At 43.1% G+C, this 19,293-nt stretch overlaps 1 long non-coding RNA gene across 1 annotated transcript; it reads left to right on the forward strand.

Annotated features, from left to right (window-relative positions):
- Window positions 1-610: 610 nt before the first annotated feature.
- LOC106727088 lies at window positions 611-19,098 on the forward strand. The gene is made up of 3 exons (XR_001363243.1): window positions 611-620; window positions 1,823-1,826; window positions 19,063-19,098. It is a non-coding gene; the product is annotated as an uncharacterized LOC106727088 (long non-coding RNA).
- The last annotated feature ends 195 nt before the right edge of the window (window positions 19,099-19,293 follow it).

Here is a 19,293-nt window from a genome sequence, read left to right on the forward strand (position 1 = left end):
AATAATAAAACCTACATTTCAAAACAATGTCATCTCCCCAGAGAGCCTTTTCCTGACTACCTATAAGACTCAATCCAGGCAAAGTGTTGGTTTCCTTCATGGAGAGTACCATAAGTTGTAATTATTTAATTTGTGTGTTCATTTGTCTACTTATCTCTTTACCTCTACCAGACTCTTTGTATTGGTCAGAGAACCAGAACCAATAGGAGATGCATCTACTTCTACATGTACAGCAACATCTACATCGATATCTATACCTATCTCTATCTACATCTGGTAGAAGTTCCCGTTCAAAAGCCAGCACTCTCGAAGCCCAAGAAGAGCTGATTTTTCAGCTTGAGTCCAAAGGTAGGAAAATTCCAATGTCCCAGCTCAAGTAATCTGGTAGGCGAAGTTCCCTCTTACTCAGCCTTTTGTTCTATTCAGGTTTTCAGTTGATTGGATGAGGTCCACCCACATTGGGGAGGGCGATCTGCTTTACTTAGTCAATGAATTCAAATGTTAATATCACCCAGAAACACCCTCACAGACACACCAATAATGTTTGACCAAATATCTGGGCATCTAGTGCCCCATCAAGTTGACACATAAAATTATGCATCACAGAGATCCAGGACCATGTCTTCCTTGATTACCATTGTATCTCTGGTACCTTGCACACAAGAGATGCTTAATAATGTCTGTCGATTGAATGCAGAATAAAGACAAATGATTATTCTGTGAGAGGATCTTCTAGTTAGGTGAGGCTAGGCTGTGGACCAGAGATAAATAAACCTTGAAACTCCGTAGCTTAATACAATAAACCTCTGTTTCTTATTTACACAAACTCTGCTGCATATTGGCTAGCCCACCTTCATCTTGTAGCAATGCCATCCAAGCATAGGACCTCCAATATGGCCAAAGTAGTGGCCTGGAAATGGCTTAAGTCACATCTGGCAACTTCCATTGGCCAACATTTGATCACATGTCTCAGTCTACCAGCAAAGGAGACTGGGAAATGTAGTTTTCCTGTGTGCCCAGCTGTGGTGAACTGCACAGCATCGTTTCTCTGTACCATACCAGAAAAGGGAGGAGGGGGCCTGTGAAGAGGCTGTGAACTGCTGCCATGGAGAAAGCTGCCCAGGAAGCAGTGAGAGCTTAGGAGTAGCTAGAGATCTTGGGTTTGCTCTACATCTCATCAGCACCTGGTTTCCTATTTTCTCATCATCCCCTGAGAGGCTAAGAGCCCAGGATGTGAAGTTAGAGGGGCATGATGTACATCCACTTCTGCCACTGACCAGCTGTGTGGCTTTGGGTGAGTCACTTCACCTGTCAGTTTCTTTCTCAGCAACTGTGGCATCCATATCTGCCTCCTAGAGTTGACGTGAGAATTGGAGATTATACATGCATTCTGTCTGACACGAACACTTGGCTCAAGGAGCGATTGTCATCATTATAGTTGTTTTTATCTTCTTCATAAGGATAGTGACATCCCCTGAGACATGGCCCCTACCCAACAACGAGGAAGTGGCTTCTAGCTTTTGGTTTCCAACTCCTTGCATATGGCGACTCCATGGGAGAACTCACACCTCGGAGAAGAGAAGTACCCTGCCCTGGTTTGGGCCATTTCCTCTGTCTTAAGTTGCCACATGATCCGCACCCCTCCCAAGTCTGGTTGGAAGGTCAATTGCAGTCCAGCCCTCTTCCAGGGTAATCAGTTTTCTACGTAGATGCAATTAGTGAATACGGAGTTGATTAGTTCATTATGAAAATACCAAGAACAACACCATTTGCAGTGGCAGAGCTCTGGGAAGACAAATGTGCTCTCTTTTCATTTTATCAGTTGGGTCAGAGTGCCGAGAAAGTTAACATATTTTACCATAATATTAAGCCCTTTTAACACTGAAAGGCCATTATGTTAGAAAAAATTGCCCCTCTGGGGTATTAATTAGAGAGATAGAGCTTAAAAAGTATCACAATCTCATTAAATTTCTCTTATACTTATGTTCACAAGGAATCCTTAATGTGAAATGTGGATGGAAAAACGCAACTCTGGCTGAAGAATTTATGAGACACAACAAGCACCCTATCTATCATTTTTAACGGAGAGACAAAAACAAAACATTTTGTCAGATTCCTGGCTTTGGGTTTCTAAAACAATTACGAGAAGCCTGGGCCAGAAGTCAGAGAATAATGCAGTCTTTGTAGCACAGTCTCTAGCCTCCCCCAAGACTAATGATGACGGATGATCCCTCTGGGTGGAAACTGATGCTCCATGTTCCAACCCTGAGTCACTCTCTTTTCTTGGGGCTTTCCTGGGTTGCACTGCGTCTCCTGCTGGCATCATGATTTAATTCTGAATTTTTACACATGTACTTAAAAATATAGACATTTAAAATACATGTTAATTTGTTCATTTATTCATCCCTATGGTAAATATCTATTGAGCCACCCTGGGTGCCATATGCTGGGCTAGATGCAGAGGATACAGTGGTGATTGGAATAGTCCCTGAACTTAGATGCATCTAGTGTAATGGAGGGGCTGCACATTAATCAATAAGTCACAGAGACTGGTGTGACCTTGCAAGTGGGATAGATGTAATGCACGTGGGAGGTATGACGTGCTGAGGCAGCTGATGTCAGGGAGGGTCAGGACAGGCTCCCCTTAAAGCTGACCTGTGGGGTTAACGAGGTAGGGCTGAGTGGATGAATGGGGGTGTTTTGGGCAAAGGAAAACAGTGTTTGCAAAGGTCCTGCCCTAGGAGAGAAAGACACAGGACATTTGGGAAACGGAAAGGAGGCCAGGTGGCTAAAAGTGTGAGTGAGGGAGAGTAGCCTGAGGCTGTAGAGTGGGCAGGGGCTGTGTATGCAGGTTAAGGACTATCATCTTATCCTCAGAGAATGGAAAACCATTGGAGCGTTTTAAGAGGTGACATGGTCATTTTACAAATATGTGTACACATAGACACACATACATACCATAAACATGCAACATTAACTATGTGATGCTGAGTGAATTGCTTTCTCTATCTAATCCTCTTCACATGTATTAAATTATACTAATAATAAGATTTACATCTCATTTTAGTTTAGTTATTATATGAAACTAGAGGCCAGGTGCACAAATTCATGCATGGATGGGGGCCGGCTGGCGCACCCTGATTGAGGCCGATCGGGCCAGCCCAGCCGGTGGGGAGGGGCCTCGGGCGGTTGGCCAGCCCCACCCCCTGGTCAAACTCCCGGTTGAACTCCCAGTTGAATTCCCGGTCGAGGGGGCAATTGCATATTAGCCTTTTATTATATAGGATAATCCAAGTTCAACTGCTACTCTTAGTGTTTGGTATGCTGTATGTATGTAAGAAAATTTCCTTCCCTCCCTCTTTCCTTCCTTCCTCTCTTCCTTTCCTTCTTCCTTTCTCTCCCCTTCTCTCTCTCTCTCTCTCTCTCTCTCTCTTCCTCTTCCTCTCTCCTTTCCTCCCTCTTTCCCTCCTTACCTCATTTCTTCTGCCTTTATCAACCTAATATTCCTGGTGAGGAAAAAAACAAAACAAAACAGCTAGCCGAAGAATGTATTTTGCTTCTTTTAACTTTTGGGACTCAAGGCTAATTTAAAAAACAAAACCACAAAACCAGGGACTCTGCCTTGCTTATTGCTCTTATTAAATCATTTGCTTTTCAAATTGATCAATCAGTGAGTATGAACTTGGTTCTGCAGAGATGGCCAGGAGATTGGACAGCTCCCTAATTATAACTCCTGCGCATCTTTATGGCACCAAGTACTTAAGCAGCCCTTATGTAAACAAACAGGTGGCTTTAGGAATACAAGGTTGCCCTAAACCAAGTAACTCCCTGATTGCTCTTCCCCAGGGTAATTTGAGTCCAGTCATTAGTCACGGTATCAAATCAACATGCAGGGCCACTTCAAAGATGCACAGTCTCCTTGATTACGGTGTGGACTGTTCTTCCCTCTTGTGGCATCATCCATGGCCCCTCAGTTCCTTTTTGTGGGAAATAATAATGAAACATCATTCACCACCAACAGCAATCATTCAGCCTTCCAGTGACTGTTTTTGCCTGTCTCCTAGGCTCTTAGAAAAGTGTTAAAAACAATCATATGACTTAATCACAATTCACTTATCTTGATGATTTTTTTTGTTTTATTTGGGTAAATAATCTTGCTATAAATTCCTGGTGGGCTATGAGAGAAGACACAGAATTTTAATTAACTAGTGATGAAGTGGAAATATTTTGAAACACCAAATAATGTATTTTGCTTGTCACCTAATTACTTATCTTCCAGTTAAGAGCACATTTCATAATATCTTACTTTCCAATCTGTTCATCTGGCATAAAAATTCCTCCTTGTGATTGTCATGTGCTCCCAAGTAAAGATCAATGCATTAGGAGCTCAATATGTAACGATGCTTTAATGACCTGATAATGTCTCTGTTATGCGAAGGGTTTTCTTGTTTCACTGAACATTTATTTTCTTCTCCAAGTGAAATTGTTTAAAAGGGAACTGTTATCAGTAAAAAGAGATGAACACACACACACACACACACACACACACACACACACACACACACACACACCAATCCAGAAACAAAGGGTTGTTAATTCCGACTAGCTAGTGCCAACATTTTCTGTTCCCTTTGCTTTAACAATGCAACATAAACACACAGAAATGTGGAATGCATCCCAGAAGAAAAAACAGTCTTGTATCCTTTGACAAATTATTTTGAAAACCATGTGGGAATGGCATGGGCAGTGTGTGTGTGCATACACTCACACCCCCCCCCCACACACACACATACACACATTATTCATAAGTGTAGACTCAGTTTGTTGACCGTGTCAGAGGCCCTGTGCTGCATAATATAGTATACAGGACAAGAAGACACTCTTTCTGGCCTCAGAGATCTCGGTCTAGATTAGCAGTTATCAACTGGGTGCAGTTTTGCTCTTCCACCCTCCCTATCACCCCAGGGACATTTGGCAATGCCTGGAGACAGGCATTGTTGCCACAACTTTATGGGGGAGGGCTGTGCGACTGGCATCTAGTGGATACAGACCAAGGATGCTAGGAAACATTCCACAGTGCTCAGGGCAGCCCCCACAACAAAGAATGACTTGGCCCAAGATGCCAATTGTGCAAAAATTAAGAAACTGTGCTCTAGTGGAAAAGATAAACAAAACAAACAAACAAAAATCAGCAATTACAATAGAGTCTGATAAGTAAATTCTAGGCCTTAGGAGGCCTAGAGGCTGTTGGAGCAAAGGGAGTAGAGCATCTAACCCAGCTTGGGAGTTCAGGGAAGGCTTCCTGGAGGAGGCGATGTCTGTATTCAGTCTTGAAGGGCGAGAAGATATTAACTAGAAAAAGAAATGGGAGAAAAAGATATTCTGGGAAACATCACACTGACTGCAAAGTGGGAGTTGTGGCTCATGGTGTGGCCTTAAACATGTGCTATCCCCTCCCTGGGTCTCAGTTTCCCACCTCTCCCCTCCACCACAAAATGAGAGATTGGACTAGATGATTTCCAAAGTCCTTTCTAATTTCGTGTTTATTATTCTATGCCTCTGGTTTGCATCCATTTGTAAAATACAAAATCAATTTCTGCTTGTTTTTGTTTTTTTATTGTGGGGCTTTCTCCTATGACAACTGCCAGCCTCCTGTTTGTTTACCCAGTAACAAATGACTTTTCCCTGGGCCCAGCCTCATGCTGGGTTCTGAGAACACAGACATTTCTCTGCCTCCTGCCCCCGAAAGTCTGGCCCTGCAGTCTGCTCAGGGAAGCTTCCCTCCATCCTTGGGACGGGCTTGGGCATCTCCTGTGGGTTGAAGAGTTGTGAGCCCCTGAGCGCCTTTCCTCTTTCCTGAGCGGTGGTCCCAGGAGAGCTGGTGATGGCCTGAATCAGGACAGGAAACGTGAACTGGAACTGGGGACGTGATATGTGAGGAGTGTTAACGAAAAAGACGAATAGGGTTTGGTCTGTCATTGGGGCTTGGGTGAGATGGTGCCAGGAGAAAGCCCGAGGCTGGGACCTGGATAGTGGGTGAGTGGTTGCTCTCCTCTCAGAAAAGGGAGGCATAGAAGGAAGAAGCTGGTTTCAGGTGAAGATGATGCTGTAGGTTCTGTCTCCTGGTCATGGAGCCAGGGAAGCCTGTGGGAGCGTGAGAGGTCCACAGGGGCCAAGAAGATGGAGGCAGCTCTGAGATGGGCAAGGAGGACTCCTCATGTGGGGAAAAGTCACGTTGTGCTCCAAGCTGTTACTTCCTGACCCTGCGTAACAGACCAAGACCAGGACATGAGGAATCTATGGCTGGATCCCAATCCAAATTCAAAGGAGAGTTGAACGTGGAGTAAAATAATATGAGCTCCAGTCCCAGATCCGTCTATGGAGTGTTTGCTCTGGGGCTTCACTTCTCCCCTTTTAAAGGGGGAGATGACCCATCCTATATCCCAGAGATGTTGTAAGCAGTGAATGAGAGGCTGGATGAGAAGAGTTCTTTGGAGGTTGCAAAGTTCTGTGATTTGGGTGGACATGCCCAGTGCTGGGTGCTGAGGTGGGCATATACTCAGGCAGAAGGTGAGGGTTAGATGTGACCCATAAGGGAGGCAGGGCTGGTTAAAAGTCATTCTCCAGCTAGTCTTAAAGGGGCCTGGGATTACTTCCAGTGTTTCTCAGCAGGGCCACTGTCCACATACTGGGTGTGATGAATCCCTTTGTGGGACCTCACACATTCAGCAACCTCGATTCACAGTGCCCATAGCCTCTCCTTCTCTCCTTTATCATGTTTGCAATAAAAAAATGGCCTCTTCCACCCACCCATATGCTTCCAGGGGTGGGTGGGGTGAGAGGCATTGTGATTTAGAATGTCACATATAGAAGAACCAAGTAACAGAGAGCAACTAGTTGAAGCTATCAGGTGACAAAACTAGAATTCAAACCAAGGTATACTCTCTCTTTCTCTGAAATGTAAATATATATATATGTAAAATATAGAAATCATATGTAAATATAAAAATATATTTATTTATTTTGCAAATAAATTATATATGAATCTATTATATATAATATAATGAATAAAGATGATATTAAACAAAGATTAAGCTAAGATATAAATATAAATAAATATATACCTATTTTAATATATAAATATGTATATAAGTAGATGCATATATACATATATATTTACACATATATACATATATTTATAATTTAGCTTAATCTCTATTTTAGGTTCTTATTATTCCTAATGTTAAACACATCAGTCAATTAAGATTTCCTTACTCAATCCATTTGACCTTCCCCTTTGTCCCCAAGATCGCATCTAGACTCAGAGGAGGCTTACATCTGGCCTTGATTATGTGTCCACAGTGGCTTCTCCTGATGGATACATCTTCTGGTCTAGTTCTTGGCTGATGGGAGGCATCCATCCTTGCACCTGAAAAGTTGCTCATTCTCTTTTTCAGTCCCTCAGCATCGGGCCCATGCCATTCCTGCTGCTGTGCCCCTTTGTCCTGACCCCAGGGTCTGTCCAAGTTCCAGAGTCTCCTTTCAGAGTCCAGACCTCAACCACTATCTCTCTTGGGTCTGGTTGTTCTATTCCAGCCAGGGCCAAGGCTGCTGGGAGGCCTGGCCCAGGTCAGCCAGACAGACAGACCCAAGAGCATGGACTCGCACTGGGGTTTCTGAATTTAGCCCAAGGCTTGGGCCCCTCGCACTTACGTAACTGGTGGTGCCAGTTACATCTGTAAGCTGGCTTTTGACTCAACACTATTTTTTTTAACAAGTAAAATATAATTGCAGGCTTATTGTTATATTATAACCTTAGATGGAGGAGTGGGTGGTAGGGTGGGCTGAAACTCAAGACAGATAATGGCCTTATAGGGCTGCAGCTCTCAAATCACCCACATCTCCTCTTCTTTCTGTTTTTAATCTCTGGTTGAGACAATAGCTAAGCCATGATGTTGAGTTGGTGTTATTCATCTGTGTGGTTACTCCAAGGCTGGGAGGACACCAAATTCCAATTATAGGCCATTTGCCACGCTTTGATCTTTGAGGACCCAGGGTAGGGAGCCTTCACATTTGCTGATGGGGAAAGCCTGGTTCTCTTTGAATTTTCTTCTCCCTGCCCACCAGCTAGGACTCTTTCTGATCCAGGGCCAAACTCTCTGATGTGCTTGGGGATCTGAGCTGTGGAGATCTACGTTTCATTCCTACCATGGGCAGCCTACAGAACCCTGTCTCAGAGAATACACACCCACAGCTAATCAGTTGCTCTCTTATCTAACTTTTCCCTCTCCTATAGCCCAGAGTTCCTCATGTCTTCTGGGCCCCAACCCAAAAACTAGCTTAGCAAATGCTCATCCATCCATATCAATGCTGTGTTTTGAAAATCAAACCCCTGGAATTTGACTCTTTTCTTGTCTGTTTCTCTTCTGCACACTCTTCATTGGGACTCTGGCTGCCCTATGGCCACCTGCCCAGTGAGGAAGGGTCACTTCATAAAAAGAGGCATGGGGGGGTGGCAGTCAGCTCTTCATGATACCCCAAACACACAAATTAGGCACAACTAGTGCCCAATATTTTTTCTATAAAAAATGGACATAATTTGTAAGTATATATCCATTCATGGGTGGCAGTCAGCTCTTCATGATACCCCGAACACACAAATTAGGCACAACTAGTGCCCAATACTTTTTCTATAAAAAAATGGACATAATTTGTAAGTATATATCCATTCATGGGATTTTCTTTTTGCCTAATATCCATCCTGCCCACTAAATTATGAAGCAGGAACTTGGTCCATATTTTCATTGATATATTCACAATGCCTGGGATGACACTTTGCACATAGAGGCACCTCAAAAATACCTATTGAATGAATGAATTAAAGATCGAATAAATGAATGAACAGTCAGGTCTATTCAAAGAATATATAGAGAGGACGAGGTGCTTGCACCGGAAGGACAATGTGCGCATAGAGAAGAGAACTGGGAGTTTTATTCTCAAGTTCTCAGAGAATCTTCTCCAGCCATGGTTAGATGTAGGTTGAGTCAGGTGTATGTGTGGAGAGAGAAGTAACGTAGAATTCTGGAGACTTGCCTCTCAACTGATCCTGGCACTGACGTACATTTGCTGAGTGACCATAGACAAGCTCACTTCCTCTTTAGGTCTTGGTGGTTTTCTTTTTTTAATTGTTTCCCATCTGTAAAATTTTTGAAGGGACTGGAAGAGTCTTCAAGGTACACAGTTCTACAGTCTCCTGAGGAGGCTTCTGCCGTGGATCTAGGGCCTCACGCATTGTAATATAGTCACTCTCTGGGCTCCTGACACAGCAGATGGGGCTGGTGCCACCCACGGCTGACAGATGAGACTCATTTACAGCCCTCAGCATTTAACCACTTGGCAGAGTCATTAGCTCTGAGATTCTGGGGGAGCCCTCCTGTCCCCAGCAACACAGACAACTTCCCACCCCCATGCCTCTGTCTGTGCCAGAGACCTGGGAACATGGAAGAGAGGAGCCAGCCTCCAGCTATGGGTCGATGAGGCCTTAGAGAGAAGCCATGTTTGAACCTAGCAATTTGCCCAGAGAGCAGAAGAAGATGAGGTGGTCTCCAGTAGAACATTAGCTGGCTTAGTCGCATTCCAGGTCCAGTTCCTCAGAGGCCAGCTGGTTATTTTTGTTGCCCTATTCAGTAACAATATCAGCCATTCTAGAAAGGCCTGATACTGAATATAAGATGGCCTGAAAATTGAAGCAAACTTTGTTCCTCTCTCACTTGTTGACATTTAAGGCTTTGGGTGGCCAGTTATTTCCATGACAATCACAATTCCCTAATATCTATTGAGTGTTGACCAGGTGCTAGGCATAAACATCTTTACATGCTTTATCTTATTTTGTCCTCACATCATTACACGGGAGGTACTATGATTATCACTGTTTTATAGCCGAGGAAACAAAGAATTGGAGACGTTAAGAAATTTACGCAGTCATACAGCCACTCAAAGGCAGAGCCAGGATTCACACTCAAGCAAACACACAATGCCTCTCCTTTTTTTCTCAAGTGATTGAAGGAACTGCTCTGTTAAATAAGCATGCCTCCTGGCCTCAGCCCAGTGATGGGAAGGAAGGTGAGGCTGGAGAAAGTGCAAGTTCTCTCCTTCCTGCGAATGAATAGTTTTGAGATTCAACAAGTCACGGCCTAATTGGAAAATTAAAGAATGAGACAAGGCCATTGGGTGGGAATAGAGTCCTTTTGCTGTAAAGAGGACCAGTCACAGCCCACACCTCCCTCTGCTACTTCTTTCTGACGGAAGGATGTGTGTTAAAGTACTGTGTTGGGAGCAGGATGGAATGGGTGGGACAAGACTTGAAATATTTGTTTAGATTTCTTTCTTTGAGTTGATGTTGGCCCCGGACATCGACCTTTATTATATGAGGGAGTTGCTGGTCAGTTAGAAAACTTTCCTAAGAGCCTGTTAGGCAAAGGACTCTGGCTAACATAGTTCCTTAACTTAGATTGGCCAGGAACCTATGACTTAGAGCTCCAAGGGGTGAGTAGGTCTAGACATGTACAGTGTCCCTGAAGTGTTTGTTGAATGAATGAAGACTCTTTTTAATACTTTTACACTTTTACCTCTTGGCTCCCACAAAGAAGTATAGCCCTAGCCAGTTTGGCTCAGTGGATAGAACGTTGGCCCACGGACTGAAGGGTCCCGGGTTTGATTCAAAGGCATGTACCTCAGCTGCAGGCTCAACCCCCTGCCCTGGTTGGAGCGAGTGCAAGAGACAACCAACTGCTGTGTCTCTTTCACATTGATGTTCTCTCTCTCTGTCTTTCCCCTTCCCTTCCACTCTCTCTAAAAATCAATGGAAAAATATCCTCCGGTGAGGATTAACAATAACAAAAAAAACTATAGATATATTCAGGGTGTCTTCCTCCTATCTAACTTTTAAGATAAATTCACTCCCCACAGCTCTGTTGAAAGAAATTTGTTGTGTTGGGTTGTTTATGACTCCACCCCTGTCTCAAGCCACAGAAGTTTGAAGCGGAGAGTTTGGGGAGAGGAAGGATGGTTTGGGATCTACTTATGTAGCAGCTACTTCCACTGCAGCACAAAACTGACAACCTGGCAATACCCTCACCCCTTCCATTTTCCGGGGCCCGCCACCTCTGGGATGTTTGAATCCGTCCTCTGCAGCTCTCCTCTCTGGCTCAGTTTCCATTTTAAATCTAATCCCATTTGGACCCCATGTTTCAGAGATTCCTCACAGTTTCTGGTCTGCCAGCAGTACGCATTGTTTCTTAGCAGGGCCATGTCTTTACATATTTTGAAAACTTCTAAACATTTACTTTACATTTATATTCAGTAAAATTCATTCTTCTTTGTGAACGGTTGTATGAGTTTGGACAAGTGCATGGAGTCATGTAATCACCACCACAAATGACACACGTGGTTTCATCCCCTCTATTCACCCCCAAAATCTCTACAAAGACTGCCCCTTTGTAGTCAACCCCTCCTGCAAACCCCTAGCAACCACAGACCTGTTTTCTGTCTCTCCAGTTTTGCCTTTTCCAGAATGTCTCATAAATGGAATCACATAGGATCAAGCACTGTGCGTCTGCCTCCTTTCATTCAGCATAATGAGGGTATTAATAGGCGGTTCCTTTTTATTCCTGAGAGGTATTCCCTTGTATGGATGTTCACAGATTGTTTGTCAGTCAGCAACTGAAGGACATTTTGTTTGTTCTCCGTTTTTTGGTGACTATGAATGAATCCACTTTACATAGCATGCAGGTTTTTGTGTGAGTATAAGTTTTCATTTCTCTTGGTTAAATACCTAGGAGTGGGATTGTTTGGTCCTATTATAAATAAGTGTTTAACTTTTTAAGAAACTGCTAAATAGTTTTTCCAAAGGGGTTGTACCATTTGCATCCCTCCAGCGGCGTGTGAGAGTTTTAGTTGCTCCGCATCCTCACCAGGACTTAACATTGTCAGTGTTTTTGTTTTTGTTTTTGCTATTCTTATACATATGCCATGATATTTTCTTGTGGCTTCATTTTTCATTTTTAAAAATATTTTTATAATAATTTTTAAAAATTTGGTAGAGGAGGGACGACTCTAAGGTATGCCCTGTCTTGAAACAGAGGTTGCCTTTGATCTTTGTACCTACTTTTAAAAAAAATATATATTTTTATTGATTTCAGAGAGGAAGGAAGAGGGAGAGAGATATAGGAACATCAATGATAAGAGAGAATCATTGATTGGCTGCCTCCTGCACGCCCCCCACTGGGGATCAAGCCCATAACCCGGGCATGTGCCCTTGACCGGAATTGAACCTGGGACCCTTCAGTTCGTAGGCCGATGCTCTATCCACCGAGCCAAACTGGCTAGGGCTGTACCTACTTTTAATATTACATATGTTTTAGGGAAGTTGTCTCCCTGTCTGCTACGCACATTGGACTGTGAGCTTCTCAAAGGCAAGGGTGGGTTTTATTCTTTTCTCTTTCCCTGGTCCCCAGAAAGATGCCTGGCCTAGGATTGGACATGGTGATTATTTGGTAAGTAGGTTATTCAATGAATAAATGTGCTCAACCTGTAATTAGAAGGGATTTGGTTTATTCAACAATCTGAGAGTGCCTAGAGAAATAAATGATTAGGTTGTTTTTATTGGGCTAGCATATATTTTTTTTAAAATGGTAATGTTGCCCTGGCCAGATAGCTCAGTTGGTTAGAGCATCATCACGATATGCCAAGGTTGTGGGTTTCAACAGATCAATCTCTCTTCTCTTCTCTTCTCTTCTCTTCTCTTCTCTTCTCTTCTCTTCTCTTCTCTTCTCTTTCTTCTCTTCTCTTCCTCTTCTCTTCTCTTCTCTTCTCTTCTCTTCTCTTCTCTTCTCTTCTCTTCTCTTCTCTTCTCTTCTCTTCTCTTCTCTTCTCTTCTCTTCTCTTCTCTTCTCTTCTCTTCTCTCTCTCTCTCTCTCTCTCTCTCTCTCTCTCTCATCAATAAATAAGACATTTTAAAAAACGGTAATATTATGGGAAAGAGGATTTAACATTACAGACACTTACGTGTGTCAACCAATAAGGCAAGTGTTTTCAGGACATGTCTTGTTTTATCCTTTCCTGTCCTGAACTTGTCATAAATAATCAGATAGTATGGAGACAAAAGCACTGGCTTTGGACTTTGTCTCTGCTACTTGTGATCTTGAATAAGTAGTTCAAAGCTTTCCTTTGCCTCAGTTTATTCATCTGCAAAATGAGCACAATAATGCCTAATTTATAAAGTGGATTTGGGCATAATGAAGGGCATGTGGGTAAAGCACTTGATATGTATGGGGTTTTCAAATTGTGGTAAAGAATACATAGCATAAAATCACCATCTAAATGTACAGTTCAGTAGCATTAAGTATTTTCACTTTGTTGCAAAACCAATTTCTAGAACTTTTTCATCTTGCAAAACTGAAACTCTCTACCCATTAAACACTAACTCCCTATTCTTTCTCTACCCAGCCCCATGGCAACTATCATTCTACTCTCTGTCTCAATGAATTTGACTACTCGAGGTACCTCATATAAATGGAATCACACAATATGAGTTTTTTGTAACTGGCTTATTACCTCAGGGTTCAGGTTGTGGTACCCATCAGACTTTATTTTTGAAGCTGAATATCATTCCAATGTATGAATATACCACAGTTTGTATATCATTCATCCCATCAACAGACACTTGGGTTGCTTCTACATCTTGGACATACAGGAGTATGTGAATATCTCTCCGAAATACTGTTTTCGATTCTTTTGTTCACTTGTGTGCTGCATTTGGTGAAACTTAGTTTCCCATTTTCCCCTTTTATATGCAATGAAAGGAGGTGCCAAAGGTCCGTTAATTTGCCTAAGGCCTTATAGCTGATAGTTTTGAACGCAAGTCTTCTGTCTCTCAATGATCTATTCTATCTCAGTAACCTTGCTTTCCTCTCAAATCGTTCTCAGGAAGAGGGATTGGCATTTTGAGTGACAGAGAAAGCTATTGGCAGAACTTGAGGAGATCTGGAAGAGGGGTGTCCATGACTGTGAATCTCATAATCGTTCACTTATACGCTTTGTGACAGGCCCTTAAAAATGGAATTTCCAAGCTAAGTGGGAGAGATTTGCAGCTCAATTACGTGAGTAATTTAATAGGCAAAATTTTTCAGGCTGATAGGGTGATAGAGAAATCAGAGTAGTATGCCTCCGTGCATTGTGAATCTTCAACCGAAGCATGAGCTGAAGGCCTTTCTGGTGCACACTGCAACAGCCCCTGATGGGGGCCTGTCTGTAGGCTCCTCCAACTCCTCTATAGAATCATCTTTACCTGAGATTTCATGGAGGCATATTTCATCTTCTATCCATGGGCACTTGTGCCGTGTTCTCACTTGGAGGGTACACACATGAGCGGTGTAGCATCCCGGGTGCCAGGAGGAGCCCAGTTTTCTCATTTGTTATATTGCTTTGCTTTTTTTTTGTTATTATTTGCTGTCCCAGGCATCAAATGGTCCATAAACAGAACACTTATCCATCGCATATCCAGTCGAAAAAGATAAAAACAAATTTCAAAGCAACTAAAATAGCTGTTGCTAAGCCAGCACATGCAATGCATTTTTCTATGTGACTACCTGTCACGGCGGGTGCCTGAAAAATGTTCCTTTTTCCTTATCTTTTCCTGTATTTGAATTCAGTTCCATGCAAGCAGCTAGGCTAGGTCCCGGAATGGAGGGATGGGGAAGATAAATTCCCTGACTTCAGAGGTCTGGGACAACAGTCATTGAAAACAAATAACAGTATTCTTATGGATGAAGAGGGAGTTAAGGAGTGTTACATGTTGAATTGTGTCCCCCCAAATTGATATGTTGAAGTCCTAGCACCCAGGACCTCAGAGTGGACCTTGTTTGGGAATAAGTCGTTGCAGGAATACAGTAGGCCCCCTTATCTGTGTTTTTGCTTCCTGGGGTCTCAGTTACCCATGGCCAACTGCGGTGTGAAAATATGTGTGTGTGTGTGTGGGGGGGGGAAATTCCAGAGATAAACAGTCCATAAGTTTTAAATGGCAACTGTTCTGTGTAGAGTGATGAAATCTCCTGCTGTCTTGTTGGTGATGTGAACCGTGTATTCACACTGCATACACTGCTCCCCAACCTTCAGTCACTGAACAGCCATCTTGGTTTTCACATCTGTTAGGATACGCAGTGCTTGTGTTCACGTCACCTTTATGTTACTTAATAACGGTCACAAAGGGTAAGGGTAGTGATGCTGGCAATTCAGATATGCCAAAGAGAAGCCAGAAAGTGCTTCCTTTACATGCAAAGGTGAGTACAGTCCAATTAGATACTTTAAGAGAGCGATAGAGAGACAGACCACATTCACTCAACTTTTATTACAGTATATTGTTGTAATTGTTCTCTTTTATTATTATTGTTGTTGATCTCTTACTGTACTTAATTTGTAAATTAAACTTTATTATAGGTATGAATGTGTAGGAAAAAGCATAATATATATAAGATTCGGGACTATTCACGATCTCAGGCAACCACTGGGGGTCTTGGAATGTATCCCTGCAAATAAGGGGGAACTACTGTAATTAAGTAAGATGAGGTCATACTGGAGTAGGGTGGCCCTCTAATCTAATATGACTAGTGTCCTTATTAAAAAAGGGAATTTGGACACAGATGTGCACACAGGAAGAGCACAACGTGAAGATGAAGGGACAGAGATTGGGGTGGTGCATCTATAAGCCAACGGACTCCAAAGACTGCCAGCAAACTACCAAAAGCTAGGCGAGAGGCCTGGCACAGCTTCTCCCTCATCATTCTCATAAGGATCCAACTCTACCGACACCTTGATCTTGTTCTTCCATCCTTCAGGACTGTGAGAAAACGAACTTCTGTTGTTAAGCCCCCCAGTCTGAGATACTTAGTTATGGCAGCCCTAGCAAACTAATACAGAAACTGTATTTAGGATACGATGGGGTTAGGAAGGCCCTTGGAGGGCATGATGGTAGGCTGACACTGGTAATATGATTCAGACTTACCTTGGAAAGATGTAGGAGAGCATTTGCAGAAGAAAATAGTATTTTTCCACAGGCTAATTGTTACTTTAGGGTTTATTCTAACAAATTGAGAATCTTGTTTGAAATCTCATAACATATTAGGGCTTGAAACAATGGTACCTGAGAGGACTGGCTGCTGCTCACCGTGCAGCGGGTAAAGCAGACTCAGCATGATGGAGGAGAAGAGAAACAATGATTAAATAGATGGAATCATGAGAAGGAGGACATAGGGAAGGGAAGAAACTGAACAACCATGTCACTCTTCACTCTGGGGCTACTGAGTGAAGGGGCAACCGTCCACTGTTACGTGATCTGATGAAATGGGCCACTGTGAGCATAGACAACCTTTTGTATTTATAAAAGTGATGCTGAGCCACCAATGGACTTTAGCCACCTTTGACATGTCCTGTTTCCAATAGAGGAAGCGAAACCAAGAAATTGTAGTTTCTTGAACATACATGCAGTGCTACTCTAAACTAACGCGGTCTCCTCTTCTTGTTACTGTCTTTGATCGTCTCCCTTTTCCAAAATGTGGATGAAGAAGGCTTTCTAAAACTGGGTTTGGTACCCTCTCCCGTGTGCTTTCACAGAGCTCTGAGCGTTGCTGTATCATAGCACTAGCCATGCTGATTTTAACATCCTCCATCTCACCGGCCGTATTTCTGGTCTGCCTCCCACCCTACACTGTCATCTTCTTGGAACACAACCTGAAATCTGAAATGTATCTTCATCCCCCAGAGCCTGCATAAAAATTGGCCAAAAGTGAACATTAAGTAAATATTTATTTAACAACCTCAGTTTTTAAAATTTTCCCATCGTAAGTGGTGAAAATAATTTTTTTTGCATGCCCTTGGGTAGCACAAATGCTTCATCTGCCAAAGGTTTTACAATGATATATGCACATTTTGTTCTTCATTGCAAATCCCTGCCACCAAGATTCAGTAAGATGGGCTTAATTCTTTCTCTACATAAACCTTTTCTGATCAGAGCCTAGCCTGTTATGTCCTCCTCTGACAAATTCAGGGTAATTTTGAGATTGATTTTATTTATTTTTTTGCTTGCTTGTGGCCAGAGAAAAAATCTACATGGTGTATCAAGCTATAATTTTCAGGTTTTCTCTTAAAAAGGATGCTGGCCATAAAGGTTTGGAACAGAGAGAAAGGAAAATAGAATTGAAAACCAGAGCTCTGTTATGATTTCTGAAGGTCTATTCTCTTACCAGTGAAATGGGCTCTGAAAGAACATCTCCTACGTATTTGCTCTCATTTGTCCAATTGGAGACAAGGGAATAATCTGGAATGTGTCCAGGAATCTGAGTCCAGAGGGGGCCTTATGGAAACCTAACACCCTCTTCTTCTCATGGTCACCCCATCATGTTGTCTTGGTTTCCTGGGCAGGAAATATACAAGATGAGCCCAAACCATCTTGCAGGACATGAAAATAAAGTAGTTCTTAAAAAAAAAAAGTGATGTAGGTATGTCCAGTGGACATCAGAGTCAACTGGAAGAGTTTGCAATTGCCAAACCTGGAACAATTTGAGCAACAAAACAAAATAATTAGCATTGGATTATAACCCAAAGTATAAAATGCATTCTTTGTGTGTCCAAATTGATATAAATAAATGATTGAATAAACAAGCAAATGGGGATAAAGAAGAATTTAAATAATTGATATAGATACTCCATCCTTACACGTGGGCTGGCTATAGTGACTTCCTTCCAAGGAGTATGATATGAAAAAGAGGGGAAACAGCATAACTTCTGTGGAAAGACGTGTTAAACACTACCTCGGCCAGCTGGTTTGGGTTCATGTCAATAGTGATAAGTCCTCCTAGTACCTATCCCTGATATGTTATGACAAGAATGTGCCTTTATCTCTATGGTTTTCCTCCCCCAAATCCATAATGCAGGTCTAGTGTTGAGAAAGCATCAGACAAATTTCAGTTGAGGGCCATTCTACAAATACCTGACCAGTATTGCTCAAAACCACTCAAATCATCAAAACAAGGAAAGTCTGAGAAATTCACAACCTGGAGGAACCTAAGGAAACATGACAACTAAGTTGAATGTGGCACCAGGATGAGATTCTAGGACAGAAAAAGGACAGTAGTAAAAACTAAGTGAAATTGAATGGACCAGGGCTTTAGTGAGCAATATTTCTGCATTAATTATGCCAATAGATGATATTAGTAACAGGGGGCTCTGGGATATGTGGGAGCTCTCTATATTATCTTTGCTGTATTTCTGAAAATCTAAAACTGTTTTACAATAAAAAATATATTTTAAAAAAGATATTGTCCCTTGCTGGCCAGGGGCTGGAGCCCATGGCCACCTCTGCTGCCCCCAGAGTGGCCTGAGTGGAGGAGGTACATGTGAGTTGCCCAGAGTCCTCTGGTGCCAGAATACCTAGACCTCTGGGCAGGAGCCCTTCAGGTGGGCTGAGCTGCCTTTGCCCCTCCACACCGCATCTCCCAAGCCCTGACAGCAGGGCTGGGTCTCCCTGGATGCTGGACTGACTTCTCAAGCCGAGCCCTCCATGATGAGCCAGGCCCTGGGTTTTCCTGGTCTCGGGTTTCCTTCAAACTCAGGACAGAGGCTGGAGGGCAGTGAGCACCCTGGACCTGGGCATTTTCTTGGGGCCCAGGCTGTGTCTGGGTTATAGCAACTTGGAGCTCCCTCCTGCTGCCACCTGTCCAGCTAGGGAGGGGCTGGCACATTCCCACTGTCTCCTTCTGCACCTCTCCCTCTCCTCCCATCCAATAACAGGTTTCTTTTCCCTCTCCATTGGAAATCCAGTCTCAGAAGGACACACAGCGATTTGTGTGTCCTTTCCAGCTCCGGGAGCACCCTTAGAAATATTACCTACTTATCAGGGCTAAGAATCGCTCATTCTTGACTTGACTTTTCAGCCCCTTTGGGAGACAAAAATTGTCCCCTTAACAGGCTTTTAACTGACACTTCATGCCTAGCACCTTGTTCATTCAGATCACCAGCTCCCTGGCCACATCTATGTGACTTCCCCCATCTGTGAGTTCTATTGTCCTCTGGTCTCTAATCTCTTGCTCCCAGAACATCTGGTCAATTTCACCCCTGGGTGGGAGTGTCCAGGGGGCTTTGGCCCAGGATCCCTCGCCCTAGAAGGCAGCTCCAAGGTAGCGAGAGAATTGGGCATCAGGTACAAACCAACCTGGCAGCTCAGGAGTGGGTGCTCCACTC

Source organism: Myotis brandtii, unplaced genomic scaffold (genome assembly GCF_000412655.1).
Source record: "Myotis brandtii unplaced genomic scaffold, ASM41265v1 scaffold363, whole genome shotgun sequence".
Classification (NCBI taxonomy): domain Eukaryota; kingdom Metazoa; phylum Chordata; class Mammalia; order Chiroptera; family Vespertilionidae; genus Myotis; species Myotis brandtii.